At 36.8% G+C, this 19799-nt stretch overlaps 1 protein-coding gene across 12 annotated transcripts in view; it reads left to right on the plus strand.

The window, feature by feature from the left end:
• The window catches only part of PKIB (cAMP-dependent protein kinase inhibitor beta), a 102859-nt gene that overhangs the window by 38038 nt on the left and 45022 nt on the right, over positions 1 to 19799 (plus strand). For 2 of the 12 annotated variants that reach the window (XM_073789544.1, XM_073789547.1), the window contains exon 1: positions 4135 to 4272. The exons of the other annotated variants lie outside the window; for them this stretch is intronic. The gene's annotated coding sequence lies outside the window, so the exon portion shown is untranslated. Of the gene's footprint in view, positions 1 to 4134; positions 4273 to 19799 lie in introns of those variants that run through there. 12 annotated transcript variants of the gene reach the window in all.

Below are 19799 nucleotides of genomic sequence, written 5' to 3' on the forward strand. Positions count from 1 at the left end.
TGTTTGCTTGAATAACTGGGGACTATAGCCAAGTTGGCCCATAAAACTGACCGTTCCAGTAGTCCAATTTTATTCTTGATTACTCATAGTCATCCCACGTATAGGCAGATGTAAAGGATGTATACGCAAAGATTATGGCTAATTACCCAAGCACAGGCTCTAAAACTTGGTAAAACTTGGTTTCTTGAAAAGGCTCTAAAACTTGGTGTCTTGAAAAACTTCTAGATGATAGTTTGTTCTTTAGTCATTTATTTCTCCTTAAAAATAGAATGAAGTGTTGCAGCTACAATATGCTCTTTGGTGGCACGATGTGATTCATTTATTTTGCAAAAAGAGCTGTAGTGGCTTTTTCTCAACAGATTTTCTCACCCTCCCAAAAATCATCTTATTTGTGGTCTGTGGCTCTTATTATCTTTGAATTAACACACTGTTAAAACATCCATAATAGAGAGGGTCAGCCTTGATCTTTGGGACTGGACCAGTAAGTTTTTCTATTGTGTTCATTCATTGTTGCCTACTGAGGGGCTGATTCTGCTAACAGGTTCAGAATTTAGTTTTGTTCAACTAAGAATTCTAGAATTTGAGAATTCAGAAAGCTGTTCCCTGGATAGCTGAGCATTCTCAGTATGTTGTTTTAAAATGTACTTTTAGAAAAAAGTTAAGTCGGCATGTAACTAAAATATCTCTGCTGAGGGAAAGGGGCACATTCCTGAGTGAATATTTGGTTGCTAATCACATAACGAGGTGACAGGGCTTCCTGGATTGATTGCTCCAGGTGGCTACAACCTTCAGCCAAGCTCATGTGACTTGTTTATTTGGAATAATGGTGTGTGTTGGGCCATCTTCTTATGTATGCTCTAGTGGCCAAGAGGCAAGATATTAATTGCTTTGACAAGATTTCAGGTGCAATCTATGGCTGTGACAGAGATTTTTGGGAGAAACCTCTGGGGCAGTTTACCTGGTGCTTTATAATTCAGACCAGTGGTGGTGGGGAGAGTGGAGGAGGAGGAATCTGATTCCAGAACATGTACTTCTCTCCTCTATATTAACGCCCCACATTCTATTTAGTACAATTAAATGAAACTCAATGAAAGGATTGTTTGAAGAAAAAAAAAGAATTGGGGGGGGTGTCTTCCTGGGAGTGATCAGCCACCCCCTCCCTCTTCCCTGTCTCCATCGGTCATAAGCAGAACATCACCTCTGATTTGACTTGATTTATTTTATTTTATTTAACATCTTTATTGGAGTATAATTGCTCTACAATGTTGTGTTAGTTTCTGCTGTATAACAAAGTGAATCAGCTATACGTATACATATATCCCCATATCCCCTCCCTCTTGTGTCTCCTTCCCACCCTCTCTATCCCACCCCTCTACGTGGTCACAGAGCACCGAGCTGATCTCCCTGTGCTATGCTGCTGCTTCCCACTAGCTATCTATTTTACGTTTGGTAGTGTATATATGTCCATGCCACTGTCTCACTTCGTCCCAGCTTACCCTTCCCGTGTCCTCAAGTCCATTCTCTACGTCTGCGTCTCTATTCCTGTCCTGCCCCTAGGTTTGTCAGAACCTTTTTTTTTTTTTTTAGATTCTATTTTTATGTGTTAGCATACGTTATTTGTTTTTCTTTTTCTGACTTACTTCACTCTGTATGACAGACTCTAGGTCCATCCACCTCATTACAGATAACTCAATTTCGTTTCTTTTTATGGCTGAGTTATATTCCATTGTATATATGTACCACATCTTCTTTATCCATTCATCTGTCGATGGACACTTAGGTTGCTTCCATGTCCTGGTTATTGTAAATAGAGATGCAGTGAACATTGTGGTACATGACTCTTTTTGAATTATGGTTTTCTCATCACCTCTGATTTTAGACCAGATAATCTTAGGGCTTGAGGCCAAGTTAATTCCATCTGTCTCCTCTCCAGTCTTTCTCAAGCTCTCGTCAGATATTCTGCTCCAGCAGTGTGATGTAGTATAAAGAAGTTGAGCTTTGGAGTCAGTTAGACCAGGGTTTGGGTTCTTACTACCTTAAGAGGTTAGTAGCATTTTCTAAACCTTGGTTTCCTCATAAAGAAAGTGCAGATAATTCAGAGCATTATGTTGGAATAAGATCATGTGTAGGAAAACTGCGTAGTACAGGGTAGGCACTTAAAATGTATTTTCCTTGCTTTTCCCCACCCCTGACTTCCTGAACATAGAATTATGTACAAAAATAGCAGTTAGGGTGGAGATGAGAGTTCTCATTCCTGCCATTTCCTCCAGTACTTCATCTGTGGCTCCATAATTTACATTCTAAGGGCAAACCCATGCTAGTTACCATTTACCTCTAGTATATTGTTTGTATTAATAGGTTTTTCTTGAAAGTCTGCTATGTTCAGGGTTTTGAACCAAGGCTAAGGAGAAGCATAAATACCAATTGGCATTATTGTGCGATTGTAGATTTCAAGAATGTAACCGACATTTTGGTAGTCTAGCCTCAAACTCTAAAGTCAGATGGAAGCCTTGTTCCCAGTCCTTGTTACATTTTTCTGTATTGATTTACTTATAACCTGTTGGAATATATTATACTATCTTTTTATTTCTTTTTAATTCCATACCCTCTCACAATGCTAGTTTTGGGAAGGGAAATTTTGATATCTTCTAAACACTTTGGATTTATTGGTATCATGTACAAGAAAACTATGGCTTGGCTCAGTTCACCTTTTTGATTATACTGCTAATATAGTTAAAAATTTAAATTATTTTTGGCCTTCATGTTTTCCTTCCTACATTTCAGCTTCTATCCAGGGATTTTTAATTCTTATACTTAAGTACCATATATATAGTCTGTTTATCATCTTGAGTATTCATTCATTCAGTAAAAATATATTGAGGGCCTAGTAGGGCCTGAGGATATGAAACAAAAATAGAAATCGTATCTGCCTTCATGGAGGTAACAGTCTAGTAGAGAAGACGGACATAAATAAACATACAAATATATAGCTACTAATTGTGATGAATATTATGGAAAGAAATGTAGATGGCTAGAGAGAATACACTTAATAGTACTAACAAAAGTAACTTAATTTAAAAAAAGCAACTTAGATAGCCTATATAAAGAAGTTCAGGGCTTCCCTGGTGGCGCAGTGGTTGAAAGTCCACCTGCCAATGCAGGGGACACGGGTTCGTGCCCTGGTCCGAGAAGATCCCACATGCCGCGGAGCGGCTGGGCCCATGGGCCCTGGCCGCTGGGCCTGCGCGTCCGGAGCCTGTGCTCCGCAACAGGAGAGGCCACAACAGTGAGAGGCCCGCGTACCGCAAAAAAAAAGAAATTCATAGGAAAACAGTCATTTTACATTTTATTCTTCTATCTTTAAAACACTGAAAAAGAAAGAATTATTTATGTTCTGTCCAGCTGTAGGGCTTTGAAATTTACTTAAGAAGGTGCTTGAAATTGCAAAATTTGAGCCCAATGACAATAGTATTATTATAATATAGCATTTTTTTCTACCGTGTTAGTAATTTATTTTCATGTTATTATGAGTTTTGTTTGCCTGGATGTACAATATTCTTAGGAGAGGTTTTTTTTTTTTTCTTTCTAACTAGGAATATTCTGGTTTAGCCTATGCAAATGCTTGTAACGAAAAACAGTTGGTCATTGAGCTATTACGTATGCCAGCAGAGTCTGACTAGGGTAATGTTTATCTCCATTAAATAACAGATCTGGTAAATCTTTTACATAAAAGAATATTGTGTTGTAGACATGTTGTAGACAACTTTAAATACTCTTTTAAAGAATAGTAACAATAGCATAAATCTCATTTTTGTTTTAGGTAAGCTGAACACTAAGACTTTAAGCATAAATAATTGGAAAGAATCAGTTCATAGGGAATTAAATAAAAATTTTGTTTACTTAAATAGATTTTAAATATAGTACTTGAATTTGAGAAAAATAGATTTTGCCTAACAGTTGTGATAAGGACTAGCTCCTATAACATCAGGGAAAGCTTTTTAGTCAAACTGATTTATCTGTGCTGAGATTTGTCTCTGTGTGTGTCACCTGGCTGGTTCTCACGTCTCTGACTCTGACATCATAGTGCAGCAGCAGGACCACGGAGTTACAGCTTTACACATGCAGTCAGCCAGCGTGAAGCCCAGCTGGGGGAGCTGAAGGGGCAAAGAGGTTGAAGGAGGAGTTGGGACTCCTGGGAGTAGAAGAGATGGGAGACAAGGCCATTCCTGAATTGTAGGTGTGGTACTGAGGGTGTAGAGGCAGAACTGGCAGGTAGGTGAAAGTAAATCACTGTATCCATGAAGACAAGGTCACCAGTAATCCTTATATTTGCTCCACAGCTCACTTGGTATATTTGCCACGTACAGCTCCATCTGGTTCATCTCCTCAGAGAGGCTATCTCTCCGTCTAATTAAGATTGTCCTGAATTCTAATTATTCTCTAACAACCTATTTTCCCCCTTCATAACCCTCATCAAAACTGTAAATTATGGGTTTGATTATTTACATGTTCTGTAATCTCCTTTGTTTTTAGCATCTTGTCTTTCTTGTGTAGGTTACCCTCTACTAGCTTCTAGTTGCTCAATACATAACTGTTAAATGAATTACGATCAAAACTTTCAATTGCTTGCTTTTGGCTTTAACCTTTATTCAGTAGAACTTGAGTCAGAAAGAGAAAGACAAATACCATATGATATCACTTATATGTGGAATCTAAACTATGACACAAATGAACTTATCTACAAAACAGAAACAGACTCACAGATGTAGAGAACAGACTGTGGTTGCCAAGGGGGAGGGTGGAGGGAGGGATCGGGAGTTTGAGTTTAGCAGATGCAAACTATTAAAAATAAAATAAAATAAATTGCTGCTCTTGGCTATTTATTTGGCTCTCTCATGAACATAACCAAAATGCTCAGAAATGTCCATGTTTTTTTCAGAGTGGTTGTTCAGGCGGCTTGCAATAGATGTTGGTGATTGCTTACACCAAAAATGCAGCTATTCATCCTAATTTAGGATCATGATTTATGTTAGTTTTATTAATTGCTTTTTATTGATACCTACTACTGATTTAAAATTATATTTGGGGGTTAATTTAGCTTTAGTCTTGAGAGTAATATGTAGACTTGGTAATGAGGAGAATTTATGAGTGAATGATTATAGAGCAGTTTGGCTTGTCTCTGGTTTTGGAGACATCTGCATGCTGCTTCCTTTTTCATCGTTGTTAATGAAGAGCTGCTTGGGATCTTCTTCACATTGATGTTTCCAGTGAACTCTATTGATATTTACTGAGCTCTTTTTCAGCTGTGTGTTTCTTAGCTTTGAAAGATTAGGGAGTAATTCAACTTAAACACTGGCTTTCAGCCACATCTCAATGTACTCATACAGTCAGTAAAAGTTCTCTCAGCCCGGCTTCACTATGAACAATGCAGCTCTTGCTAGAGCAATTAAGGAACATAACTAAAGATAAGGGCTTTGTCAAATATCGAATATGTGGTGGTGTGTATGCTAACCTTAAAGAAATACTCTCGAATTCTAAATGTCTGCTATTGTCCTGAATCTCTGAATTAAGTTCTTTACATCATGTTGACTAAGATATACATTAGAATTATATTTACTAATCTTTCATGCAAATTTCAAAGAAAAATCTGCCTGGAACCTTGGTTTGTTAATTAGGAATAATTAGGAATATTATGTACTTTTAATCTTTTGCAGGTCTAAATGTTTTTGGAATAGGTGGTTTTGTCCTAGTTCTGGAATAATTAGTAGGAAATACTAAATATAACTTATATTTGCAGAAGTGGTTTGGGTGAAGTCATTTATATTATGCCTTGACAACACCTGCACATATGGGCACTGGATTAGTTACTATATAATTATGATAATTGAATGGTCCTTATTAAATTATGTCAGATTCGAATTAACATTCAGAAAAGTAATGATATATAGAAGTTTTAGTTACATATTACTCTGAAATAGAGTAGGAAATGTATTGGCTTAGGTTGCCTAGTGATTTAAGATTATGACTTAAATCCCTTCAAGTGCAATAAAACCGGTTGTTTGACTTTGAACTTCTCACTAATTGCCTTCATTCATTTATACACTCATTTTTCCTTTTTTTCAAGCTAGCAATTATTGCTCTCATTATGATGTAATTTGCACATCACTGTAGAAGTTTAACAAGGTTGGAATTCAAGCTTGACTTTTCCTTAGTTCTACTAAGGACCCTTTCTGTGCAGAACTCTTCCTAAATTAAGGCCAGGGGAGAGCTTCGTGTTCTTGTCAAGAGCATATCTGACTCTGGACCAGCACTGGCTGCTACATCTTCTTACCTTAACTCTGAACCAGGGTTCGCTGAAGGCAAAACGTGGAGGAAATAGGATCTTTTCAATAGGGAAGTTCTCAGCATTTGTTTTAATTGTGCCTTTGCCTCTGTACTGCATCACAAAGCAGACAAAGATGTATTGTGATCTCAGAGAAGTTGTGAGAAATAGTGAGATATTCCTAGGAATGGATTTGGTCGACTTTGGATGTGATAAAACATGAAAAATGTAAAACTATAAGGCATTAACATTACTAAAGGCAAATGGAAGAGTTTATATTCCATGAGAAGGAGTGAAAACAACGTAGGTAACCATTAATGGTTTTGTTATCCAGGAAGTATTCTGGGTTCTCTATTGAAAAGAATCCTAGTGATATGTGCCCCTTCTGTCTTTATCGCTTTGATGTGTCATTGAAGTCACAGTGGTAAGGCTTGTAGAGAAGAGGCTGCTTTTTGGGAGAGTTCAAGAATGGGTTAGTTCTCGTTGTCAAAGCTCTAGGAAAATCTTTATCCCCAGAAAATGAGAAGTACCAGTAATAATTGGATAGTGTGTTTGGATTGGACTCAAACCTGAGTTTGAATCTTGACCCTGGCACTAACCAAGCCCGTGGCTTGGGTAGTCCCTCGCAGCCTGTTTTCTCAATGAGGATAATCATACCTATCTTGAGAATCTCAGGAGGACTCTGATAATAGTACATGTTATTTGCCTAGAGTATTTCAGTTTCTCAGTAGAAGATATTTTTATTATATGTTTATGCCTTGTCCAGGGTCCCACCAAAAGCAGGACTTAAGACAAAGTTTTTGGGGAAGACCATAACTATCTTTCTTCTTTGGCTTATTACTCAAAAAGGGCCATAATAAAAACAAGCCTAATAATTGGAAATAATTGAGGGGAAACCAGAAAAACATATTCTGTGTGCTCATCTGTAAATTGGGGATAGTTGTATCTGATTTATAAGATTGTTGTGAGGATTAGATGAGTTAACATATGTGAAGGCTTAAAATCATGGTACACAGGAATGGCTCAACAGTATTATTATTATTATTATCTCATTGCTAGTATTGTTGTTGTTACTATAGAATAGAAATTAAGCTCAGGCTCTATAGTTAGGGAGAACTGTGTTTAAATCCCTAAACTTTCTAAATGGGCAACCTTAACCTTGGGTATTAACTTAGCCTCTCTGAACTTAGTCTCATCTATAAAATGGAGATGATAGTGGTTCTTCTCTGGTAGGGCTGTTTGAGAATAAAAAGCAAGAAAATAGAGAGTTTAGCATAGTTCCTGGCACATTTGAAGCACTTGGTAATGTTAGATTTTATATTAACAGTGACAGCTATTCATTTATTTAGCATTCATTTGACAAATCCTTATTAAGCACCTACTTACTATTTGCCAGGCATTCTTCTAGACACTGGGGATATAGTGTTATATACAACAGAATCATAGCCTAATGGAACTAACATTTTATAATATTAAACAGTAGGCTTGAATTATTTAATATTTTTAATCAAAGCAATTTTTTTCATAAGGAACAAAAACTAGACTTTACCAAATAGAAATCATATGGACTTTTTAAGTGAACAAAGATGTTTTTATTTTCATATCATTTACACGAAAATGGGTGTTTCTGAATACTTTAAAATAATTTGTTTTCTTGAAAAGTTTGAAGATCTCTACTTCTCATTAGAATTTTATTTACTCTATTAATTTACATAATAAAATTAATAAGTCTTTATATACATACATAAAATATACTTGAATGTATTTAAAATTTTCTAGATATAGAGTTAGTACATAGTTTCAAAATTGTTGGCGTCAGGGGTATTCAGCCCTTACCATGCTTTTTCCCTCAGAGATGATGCAGAATTTAATTATGCTTTTAAAAAACATTGTGAATGATGAATCTATTGATAAGTCAAACTAAGTGTGAAATCATTATGCAAGACCATTTTGCTGTTATGTGATTTATTTATAGATACTTGATTTATTTTTTCCACACAATCACTGAGTAAGTTTTAACTTAGTAAAGGAGAATACTATTCTGTCACCCTTAAGGCTCATGGTAAGAATTTCACTGTTTGAAAGGAGATATATTCTTAACTAGCATTTAAAATTGTAATTTGGTAAACTTTCAGTCTCAAACTTTTTTGGGGTTATGTTGTCTCTGTGAATAGCATTGACTTAATGAAGTAGCAAGAGGGGAATTTGTAAATGCAGAAATGAAGTAATTTGAAAATCTATTAGCTGAGAGAATTGTGCTCATGCTATTTTTAGAGGACACAAAGGAAAACAGTAAAAAAACAAGAACCAAGAACCTTGTATAAAAAGAGACATAGAGAATGACAGTCAACAATAGAAAGACCTGCACAAAAGAAAATAAAAAGTGAAAACGTTTATCCTGAGCTGCATGATATTAAAATGTCCTGAAAGAGCATGAAAATGAATTATCTACTTTAGTTTGCCTTTACAAATATCAAACACGTTTCTGGGTGAATGAGAAGGCTAAGCACTGAATCATTAGCGGTTGTTTTCTGAACACAGCAGAACCTATAGGATTCTGGCATGCGTAAGAAAGCGCCTTAAAACACGGTGGGTTTATCATACTTGTGTGCATTTTTCATTGTTGTTGACAACATAGTCAAGAGCAAAGAAACCCATGTTGGGTTATGCATTGAAAGACAAGATGATGTAAAAATAAAACACTGGGGAGGATTCAGAAGACCTGGGTTCTAATTCTTTCTCTATTCTTCATCTTGGCAACTTATTCAGGACCTCAGTATATAGGGCCTCAATTCTGAAATTAGAGGACTGAGATTAAAGAGTTAAATATATTCTTCTCTAAGGCTCCTGCCAAGTCTAGCATTCTGTAGCTGTGTATTCTGCTGTTCTCTTACAAACTGAACTGTAGACACAGTAGCATCCTCCTTGCTTAGACTTCATGGCCAAAAGAGCTTACTCTATGTTTAGAATGCTAATCACTGGAAAGCATAAAAGACATGAATATCTTGGAATTAAATAAGCACATGGTTACTTACACTAGAAAGTTCCTGTTCCACTAAGCAGATATTCTTGATCAGAATAAGACGAGGCAACACCCTCCCCATGCCGTTTTATAGTCTAAAGGATGATTGTGTATGTTAGTTATTAAGTGACCAAAGAGAACATGCTTTCATATGGAAACTTGTGACTTCTTCAGGAAAGCAGATTTGGAACTGAATTATAAATAAAAGAGAAAATCTCAGTGATTGACATATTCCCGCATTCAATATTATTACCATTCATCTAAAAAAACCATTTACTAAACCTTTCTATATACAAAACATTTATATTTGCAGATTGACTATTCATACTTAGACATTTCTCACTATTTTAGAAGAATAATCAAAAGATAGAACATATACAAGATAAGTAAAATGTAACAAACTGGCATCCTAATCCTACATTCTGTGTTTAGAAAAAAGAAAACAAGCTCAAGTTGGGATCTATAATCAATGTGTTTTTCAAAATGCTTTTAGGAATAAATGGCTCTATGGATAAACATGATTGGCATACTGTAAATTAATCCCCTTTCAGATATTGACACTGAACATTAACATCCTCTGAGAATGTTTTGCGGTAAATTTACTTTAAACAAATCTTTATTGACGTATAATTCACATACCATAAAAGTCTTCCATTTAAAGTATACAATTCAATGATTTCTAGTATGTTCATTCACAGTCACCACAGTCACCTTTAGATCGTTTTCATAACTACAAGAGAAACCTGAAAACCTTTAGCTGTGACTCCTCAAGTCACTGAAAACCACTCCCCCTCCAGCTCTAGGAAACCACAAATCTACTTAGTCTCTATAAATTTGTATGTATTGGACATTCTATGTAAACAGAACCATACATGTGTTTTCCTTCATACAGTGTAATGTTACCAAGCATCAGTGATTTAGTACTTCATTCCTTTATTGCCAAATAATACTAGGTTGTAAGGATAAACTACACTTTGTTTATACACTCATCAATTGATGATCATTTGGGTTGTTTCCTCTTTTTGGCTATTATGAAGGACATTGCTATGAAGCACTATTAAATGTTATTCCCATGAAAGTTTTTATGTGGATATATGCTTTCATTAGTCATTGGTATAAACCTAGGAGTAAAATAGCTGGGTCATATAGTAACTCTGTTTAACAATTTGAAGAATTGGAAAGCTATTTTCCAATGAAGCTGCACCATTTTATATTCTAACCAGCATTGAAGGAGGCTTTCAGTTTCTCCACATCCTTGTCAACACTTGTCATTGACCATCTTTTTTATTATAGCCATCCTGGTGGGTGTGAAGTGGTATTTCATTGTGGTTTTAATTTGCATCTTTTAATGGCTAATGATGTTGCACATCTTTTCATGTCCTTATTGGCCATTTGAATAGCTTCTTTGGAGAAATGTCTCCTAATATCCGTTGCCCATTTTCTAAATTGGGTTATTTTTTATTAATTTAGTTGTAATAATTCTTATTTATATACTCTAGATACAAGTCACTTATCAGATAAGTGATTGGCAAATAGTTTCTCCACTTCTGTGGGTAACTTTTCACTTTTTGATGGTGTCTTTTAATGCACAAAAGTTTTTAATTTTGGTGAAGTTTAATTTATATTATTTGTCATTTGTGCGTTTGGTGTCATATCTAAGAAACTGTTGCCTAAACCAAGGTTACGAAGCTTTACTCTTATTTTTCTTTTAAAAGTTTTATAGTTTTAGCTCTTACGTTTAGATTTGTGGTCCGTTTTCAGTTAATTCTTGTGTGTGGTATGAGGTATGGGTCCAGCTTCATTCTTTTGCATCTGATATCCAGTTGTCCCGACACCATTTGTTGAAAAGACTATTCTTTCCCCCATTGAATTATCTTGGCACTTTTGCTGAAAATCAGTTGACCATAATCTATGCTCTTTTCCCTAGAGTCTCAATTCTATTGCCTTAATCTACTTGCCTATCTTTATGTCAGTATCATATTATCTTGATGACAATAGCTTTGTAGTAAGTTTTTTTTTTTTTTTTAATTTCATTTATTTATTTATTTTTGGCTGTGCTGGGTCTTTTCTGTGCGAGGGCTTTCTCTAGTTGCGGCGAGTGGGGGCCACTCTTCATCACGGTGCGCGGGCCTCTCACTGTCGCGGCCTCTCTTGTTGCGGAGCACAAGCTTCAGACGCGCAGGCTCAGTAGTTGTGGCTCACAGGCCTAGTCGCTCCGCGGCATGTGGGATCTTCCCACACCAGGGCTCGAACCCGTGTCCCCTGCATTGGCAGGCAGACTCTGAACCACTGCGCCACCAGGGAAGCCCTGTAGTAAGTTTTAAAACAAGATGTGTGACTCCTCCAACTTTGTTATTTTTCAAGGTTGTTTGGCCATTTTATGTTTTTTACATTCCAGTTGGATTTTAGAATCAATTTTCAAATTCTGAAAAAAAGCAAGCTGGGATTTTGATGGGGCTTGTGCTTGAATCTGTAGATCCATTTGGGGAGTATTGCCATCTTAACCATATTAGATCCAAACTCTATCTATAAACTCTATCTTCCTTTCTTGAATGGACCCATTTCAAGGTGAAGGAACATCTCTAGTGACATTCTCCATAGCTCTGTTCTTGGCAGAACTCTGCTTAATATTAGAAGGCATTTTTTCACCTTTGTTGATTACACAAGACTGGGGAGGGCAGCATTTAGTAGAATTGATATTTATCTCAGACCAGATTGATGAACTATAATCAACAATGTGAAATTTGTAAGCCTTAGAAGTAAATATATTTAGGTTAAAAAATTTAACTTCTCAACAACAATTTGGAAGAGGTTTTTTTTGTGTGTGTGTGTGTGTGTGTTATGCGGGCCTCTCACTGTTGTGGCCTCTCCCGTTGCAGAGCACAGGCTCCAGATGCACAGGCTCAGCGGCCATGGCTCACGGGCCCAGCCGCTCCGCGGCATGTGGGATCTTCCCGGACCGGGGCACGAACCCGTGTCCCCTGCATTGGCAGGCAGACTCTCAACCACTGCACCACCAGGGAAGCCCTGGAAGAGGTTTTGAAAATAGCAAATTATGTATTGCATATATTTATTTTAGTTTGAGAAGAAAAGACTTAGGGCATGATGGCTGGCCTTTTAGGTATCTGAAATTCCACGTATGGAAGGTGAAACAAAATGAAGCAAAAGAATAAGATGTCATAAGGGGATTGATTCAGTACTATGAGCATGCTCTGTACATTGTAAGAGGCTATTTTGATACACTTATTAAAGGATTATTTTTAAAATATCCTAATAATATTTGCTACTCTGAATAATGACCATCAAAAACTGCAGGAGGCTGAAAGATTAAAAAAGATACTGTCATGTCCAGTATCTTCTATTTACCAAACAGGAGAAATGGATTAGAACATTTTAGAACAACTCTTATCAACAAAATTTGTAAAGGATTTAATCTTTCTGTCCAGTTGCATATAGTCCAAGAGAGACTATGGCACTATGGGTACTTTTTGGAGTCGACCCATTTGGTAGCTGGCTTTATTTCTTCCTGGTTTAGAAACAGAAAGCAGAGGCCTGGAGGAATATCTCTTCCATAAGTAAAGTAGCAATTTTAGCTAACATTGAGATTACTAATAAGAAGAGTTGCTGATAATTACCAAATGATTTCTTTATAAAGTTGGTAGCATTATTAGTCTCATTTGTTAATGATTGAATTGAAGTTTAGAGATGGTATATAACTTGCTTACAGATATAAAGCTAGTTAATAGTGGAGCTAGCACGACTCAAGGGTGTCTGAGTCTAGCTGCTGTGTTTTACCACCTTCCAAGATAAAAGCTTACGCAAGATTATGAAGGTTTAGTTTAATGGCTTAATCTCTTAAGCATATTTCTTATTTCCCTTATTCTGATTGTACCATTTCTGTTGCACTTCCTTGGCTTTGAAAAACTTTATGGAAATAGGTAATGTAGTGATTCTGATACACCTGTTTGTTCTTTTGAGTGTGTTGGAACTTCTAGGCATGAGTAAATATGGTGACAGCTTGATATCTGTTAATACCGGCAGGTCATGAGATATCAGGAAGCACTAGACATGCAAGTTGTTAAGGGATATTTGGTTCATCTCAAGCCAGTTTTACGTATTTGTTAATCTAAGACCTGTTAGTCTGATCCTGATTTTGTTTATCCTCAGTTATCTACGCCCTTAGGGGTGCTTTGATTTGAGTAAAGTCTGAGTAAATGTGGCTTGAAAGGAGAGTTTATTAAGTCACTATGGTTCCCTAAGTCAACACACTTTATACCCGTGCCCTCTAGGAGCTGCTGATATTCTTTCACCATCCCCAGATGGATGCCCCAAAAGGGATGCTGTAACAGGGTACCACAAACTGGTACTTAAAACAACAGAAATGTATTATTTCACAGTGTTGACAGGACTACGCACTCTCCAAAGCCTCTAGGGGAGGATCCTTCATGGTCCCTTCTGGCAGCCACAGGTATTCCTTGGCTTGTAGATATATCACTCCAGTCTCTGCCTCCATCTTCACATGATGTTCTTCTTGTGTCTCTGTGTCTTCACATTTCCCCCCCCCCCTTTTAAAAAAAATTTTATTGAAGTATCATTGATTTATTTACAATATTGCATAAGTTTCAGGTGTATAGTACAGTGATTCAGATATATATATATTCTTTTTCAGATTCTTTTCCAATATAGATTATTACAGAGTAATGAGTAGAGTTCTCTGCACTATACAGTAGGTCCTTGTTGGTTATCTATTTTATATGTAGTAGTGGGTACATGTTAATCCCAGCCTCCTAATTTATCCCTCCGCCCACCTCCCTTTCCCTTTTCCCCCTCTTTTTATAAGGACACCAGTTATATTGGATTAAAGGCCTACCCTGCAATAGTATGACCTCATTTTAACTTGGTTACATCTACAAGTAAGATCACAGTCATAGGTACTGGGGTTTGGACTTCAATGTTTCTTTTTGAGGGTCAAAATTCAACCCGTAACACCAAATCTGGTACTTATAATACTGCTGGAGTGTGACTGACTGAGGTCAGTCCCTCAGAGCAATGAGAGGTGGATAGAATCACACTACTGAAAATAAGCTAGTCTCTTAGCATTTAGAATGATTGCTCTTTTCATCAGCTCCTTCACAAAATGGTTGTATTTTCATGATTATGTGGATTTTCTCATAAGGTCCACAAGATGATGTTATTTCAACTAGTGCAGCATGATATGACAACAGTAACACTGCAATGTGATGCAAATATCAACAACCACACAATCAGTAGACTAAGCAGATGATGTGCCTGAACTAGCTGTGACAATCAGCGAATGATTGATGTGTGATTGGTGCTGCTGTTTAGCAGCAGCTGCTTCACTAAGAATTAGTTTTAGTGAATCACCGCTGCAGCTGCCATTTTTCTCTGAGCCAGATAAATCCTGACATGAACGAGGTGCTGGTATAGGAGGTGTAAATTCAGCTAGTAGTAAATGTCACTGATCTCAGTATGAGACATGTAGTCATTCTCAAATTCAAGGGACGGAAGGAAGGAGGTAATTTTGACATTAAATATATCTTTGTTGAGTTTTGTCTCTTTTTTTTGTCCTGTCCATAATCTTCTTGCCTTGAATTTAATGTCTTAAAGTGAAGCATATTTAAATAAGTTAATTCATCTTCTAAAAAACAAATTTAATGTAAAGAATTCAGTGTGTCAGCAACACTCTAGGAAAAAATACATCTTTGTAGAAAAGCATATTCAGACTTTCCTTTATTCTAATTTTGTACTTTAATGATGTCAGCAGTTTTTAAATTCAGCTGAGTGTTGGGCTCCAGTCATGAAGTGCATTCTATACAGCCTATCGTATTAGTCTGCTATAAATGTATCTCCAGTTCTAGACAGATCATGAATTAAGAAAGTGAAGGTTTTTTTAGTTGACCCATATACCTGGATTTAAAAAAAAAAATCCTCAAATTGGTGACGTCGACAACAATGACAAAGAGAAACAAGACTGGGCTGCATCCCTTAGTAAAGGTAAATAGGAAAACCAGAAATGAGCATTTCAGTCTAAGCCTACTTATTGATGAGCTAAGTTTGAAATCTTGGTCGGTTTGCTCTTCAGAGAGAGTTCTTATAGATAGTGCCCAAGAGTCACTCTTCAAAAGACCCTTTAAGAATGAATTTATCTCAAAATGCTATTTCAGATTTTTTTAATGCTATTCTAAAATATGGAACTAACAATCTAATTTTTAGTTAGGTAGAAGCATCTAAATCTGCAGGATGTTAAATAGTTAGCAAAGATATATGCCTCAGAATAAGGCTTCTCTAATACATTTTTTCTACATGTGTTTTTCCTAGACTGTAGGAGAAAGAAATAGCCATGACTGAGAATATTAGGACAAAGTAGATTAAAAAGGGAGCCCTTCGGCCCAGGAAATAACAGGGTCAAGACCACATAGGAATTCATACAGAGTTAGTTTTGAAAGGAAATGGAGGTCAGGAAGAGGAAAAAAAGTTGACTATAAACCAATTTTATTAATGAAAAAAATATCTAAATTTGAAATCTTCACAGACCTTTTCTGGTCCTTTGTTGGTCATAGGTTATTTAGAGGCAATGTGGTTTTAGATGAAGCTGAGTTTATACTCCTTTGCCCCCAGTAAAGTAATGGCCTGTGATCTTGTGCTACTCATTAACCTTCTACAGTGCAGTTTCTCCTTTGGTGCAAAGAACATCCTAATAATAATGACTATCGTTTATTAGGGCATTTATTCTAAGTACTTTTCAGACATTGTCTCATCGTCTCATTTAATCTTTGTAACACTCTGTGAGGCAGAAGTTTTATTTTCACATTATAAATAAGAAAAGTTGTCCTGAAGTAGCCCAAGATATAGCTGTTATGTTCTAGAGCCAATCTGGCTCCAGAGTACATGTGCTTAGCATTATACTGTTTTTAGTGTTAGAATCTCTCCCAGCTTTAGCCTTCTCTGACCAAACTTTTATGATCGTCTGAATTTCTTTGTCTAGTGTTCTCAGCACTGACACTGCCTCTCAACCGGACTCGAAGGGTAACATTGCAGAAGCCCATAAAGCTCCCACGGGTTATCTGTGCAGATATGGAAACGGAAGTCCAAAGGGTTTACTATTAAGAGATCATTATGTCCATTTCCTAAGAGCATCTTGCCTTACCCCAGAGGGCACCAAATCTATTTCAAAAACAATTTTTTGAAATTGGGGATCTATGATGGTTTTTTTTGTACTCCGCCCCCATCTCCCACCTGTGTTACTCTAGGAGTCTGTCAAATCACTTTCCGGTAGTTTTGCCAGGTGACAGCACATTTAATGCTAGTCCTGAACTGCCTTCAAGGACATTGCTGTGCTTTTTAAAAAAACAGATTGGGTTCCTTTGAACAGGTTACTGATCTTATCAAGGTGAGGATGGAGCATCTGGTGTTAAAATATAATGCTAATAGGATGACTCATCAAAATCACTTTGAAAAAAAATAGGTGGCATACCCAAAGTGACCTCTAAAGTAGGGTTCATCAGCTCTGCTCTCCCATGTGTTTACTCTGTGCTGCTCCTGTGGGTTGACTTAGTCAAGCACCACTATCATTACTGAGTTCGTCTGACTTTGTGGATTCAAATCCTGACACTGCTTGGCACTGGCTTTGTTATAATCTTGGAATTCCTCAGGTATCCAATGGTATTAATGTTTACCTCTGAGGGCTTTTTTAAGGATTCCGTGAGAGAATGTTTAAGATGTAATTGGAAAATCACGGGCACTCAGCAGTTGTTTGCTCCCTTCCCTCCCAATGAGTTGGTATATCACTTTCATATATGAGTTTTCATCGGCTTTCTTTTGTGAGCATAAATATTTGAATACCAGATCTAAATCTGCTGGTGTGAATATCACAACATTGGATGTAGTACTTAAAATTTTAACTGTTTTATTATTAACATAAAAATTACGTATTAACTGTGATGCTTAACAGTTTTCTCTTTAGACCCAGGCATACCTATTAAAATACCGTAAGTCATATGGAACACATGTAAGGCTTATGAGTTGATTTTCTGCTGTTTAAAGATTATAATACAGGCAAGAAAGTAATATAGGCTAAGAAGTTTAATGTTGTTGGAGAAATTTAAAAGGTACTTCCTTTTTTTTTTTTTAAAGGTACTTCCTTTATTAAAGCTTTATAAAGAAACAGTGGGTAGTTTAGAATAAATATGTGTCTGGTACTTTTATGGTGTGGTTTTTATATGACATGTGGTAAGACGGTGGAGAAAGGGGCTTTACTGAATGCTCAGAGTGGCTTTCAGATTTTGTGTTAAATGCCAGGAATTTTAGAACCACATAAGCCACGCCTGAGGGGTTGGGCAGAACCGATGGGAGTGAGGCTAGGCAGTTGTCCACATTGAATTCTAAGCCCTATGAAGGGCAATCCTCCCTCCTGCCCCACCCGTGGAACACACACATACACTCTTCCCTGATACCATCTTCAAGGTAAGAAAAAGACTATTTTTTCCGCAAGCTAATTTGGTGATGTACAGCAACCTTTGTTTAGGTATTTTGCAACCATTTATAAGGGAGAGGTCATTTGGGGGCAGGCCCTCCCACTCTGATTTACTTGGAGAAATGAACTGTAATGTCTGGTCATTATGTAAAAAAAAAAAGAAACAAAAAGAGGGGCTGTGGAATCCCAAAATTCAAGCCAGTATTAAGAACTTGAGAAGACTGGTTATGAAACTCAAGTATAATGCTAGAAACAACAAGGACAAAACTATCCCCAAAACATTTTAAAGACCATGGATAATACAATCACTATGAGCAGAGGAAAAGATTACTAACAGACATCTCATCAAAGGAGAGGAGGGGAATATCAGTTTCTCATACAAAGTGAATTAGTATGATTGGTTGCAATGAAAATGTAGTGGTAAAGAATCCTGGAGTTTTCCCCGTTGTCTTTTGGGTGGCTGAAATGTACATTCTTCAGGCTAAAGTAGAGAGAAAATAATCTTAAGAAAAAGCTACGATGGTGAGCTTCATCATTGTGAAGTGGACAGTGGAATGAAAAAAAAACAGAAATCTTTGATTTGACTCCTTCCTAAATAATACCCTCTGGTTGGATGGCCGAGGCCAAGTGGGGAAGAAGGACTGTTAGAGGGCATGGTACCACAACAGTGCCTGAATATTTTGGAATACTGGTGACCTTTCAGTAATTGGAATGCATCTGGTAAGTGATACAGATTGCATTCCCAAGCTCTTGCTTCATATAAGTAGCAGTTGACTTTCATGTTGCCAAACTTAGATGAACTTTAAGGTTTAAATGTGCAATTTAGATCCACTACATCTTTGAAGGTAAATTAATAAAAGTTGGGCAGGAGGCTTCATTTCGTTTTGTCATTTCTACACTTGTAAACATCAGCCTCCTAGAAAGGAAAAGGGCAGTCGCAAAACACTTCTGCTTCCATTTTCCTTTCTTCCTTTCTCCTCATTGCTTCCTCTCTTATGAGAATGATAAAAGGAGAGAATAAGTATCTGTCGTTTGTTCTTTGCACTCTTGAAACTCTGGAGGTTTAAGTTGAAACTAAAGCATGATTGAGACCTGACCTGTTCAGAACTCTGATTAATGCTTTTCTATTTCAAGAAATGATTAATTTTTCATGATACCTTTAAACAGATTTAAGAAGTTTTGACCACATCAGATTCCTTTTAAATTTGCTTGCCATCTAGGATCAAGGTTAATTCTATTATTCCATGTTTTCAATCATTACCCTTCTCTTTATTAAGATAATAATGTTATTTTTTTTCCTTTTCTGATTACTGCTTCTTCTGTTGTCTCCTGTGAGAACACGCTATTATTCATAGACACACTCTGATCTCTTTTAGTCTGAGATTCTATCAATTCTCATCTTGTCAACTCTATATACTATACAAAATTGCTGAAATTTCCATTTTTAATTTTCTCCTCTTGTCTGAGTTCCAGGCCCATAGTTCCAGTTAGTTACTCTGCTGTCCCCTTGGCAAGATTGCCAGCATCTAAACTTACTAGCTCTTCTTCTCATCTGTTATTTTGTTAGTGATTCTGTGATCCAGTTCCCTAAACGTAAAACCTTGCAGTTGTTTCAGCTCATTGCCCTCCTTCGTTCACCTTAGCCTATTACCACATTCCATGGATTTTTTCATTTTGAAATGTTTTTTTTTATTCATCTGAATTAGTTAAGATATCGGTTTGGCAGTTATAATAAAGTCCCCAAAGAATAGTGGATTAAACACAATGGAGGTTTAGTTCTGTCTTATTACAGCCCAGGTAGATGGTACAGAGGTGGTATAATGGCTTAACCATGTTAGGGATACAGGCTCCTTCCATCTTGTTGCTTCGTCATCCCCAAAGTGGTTTCCTTGTTCACGTGGTGAATATCACCACACAGATACAGTCCAGTTTTCAGAAAGGGGAAGAGAAGAGGGAGGGGC

This window comes from Tursiops truncatus, chromosome 12 (genome assembly GCF_011762595.2).
Source record: "Tursiops truncatus isolate mTurTru1 chromosome 12, mTurTru1.mat.Y, whole genome shotgun sequence".
Lineage (NCBI taxonomy): Eukaryota > Metazoa > Chordata > Mammalia > Artiodactyla > Delphinidae > Tursiops > Tursiops truncatus.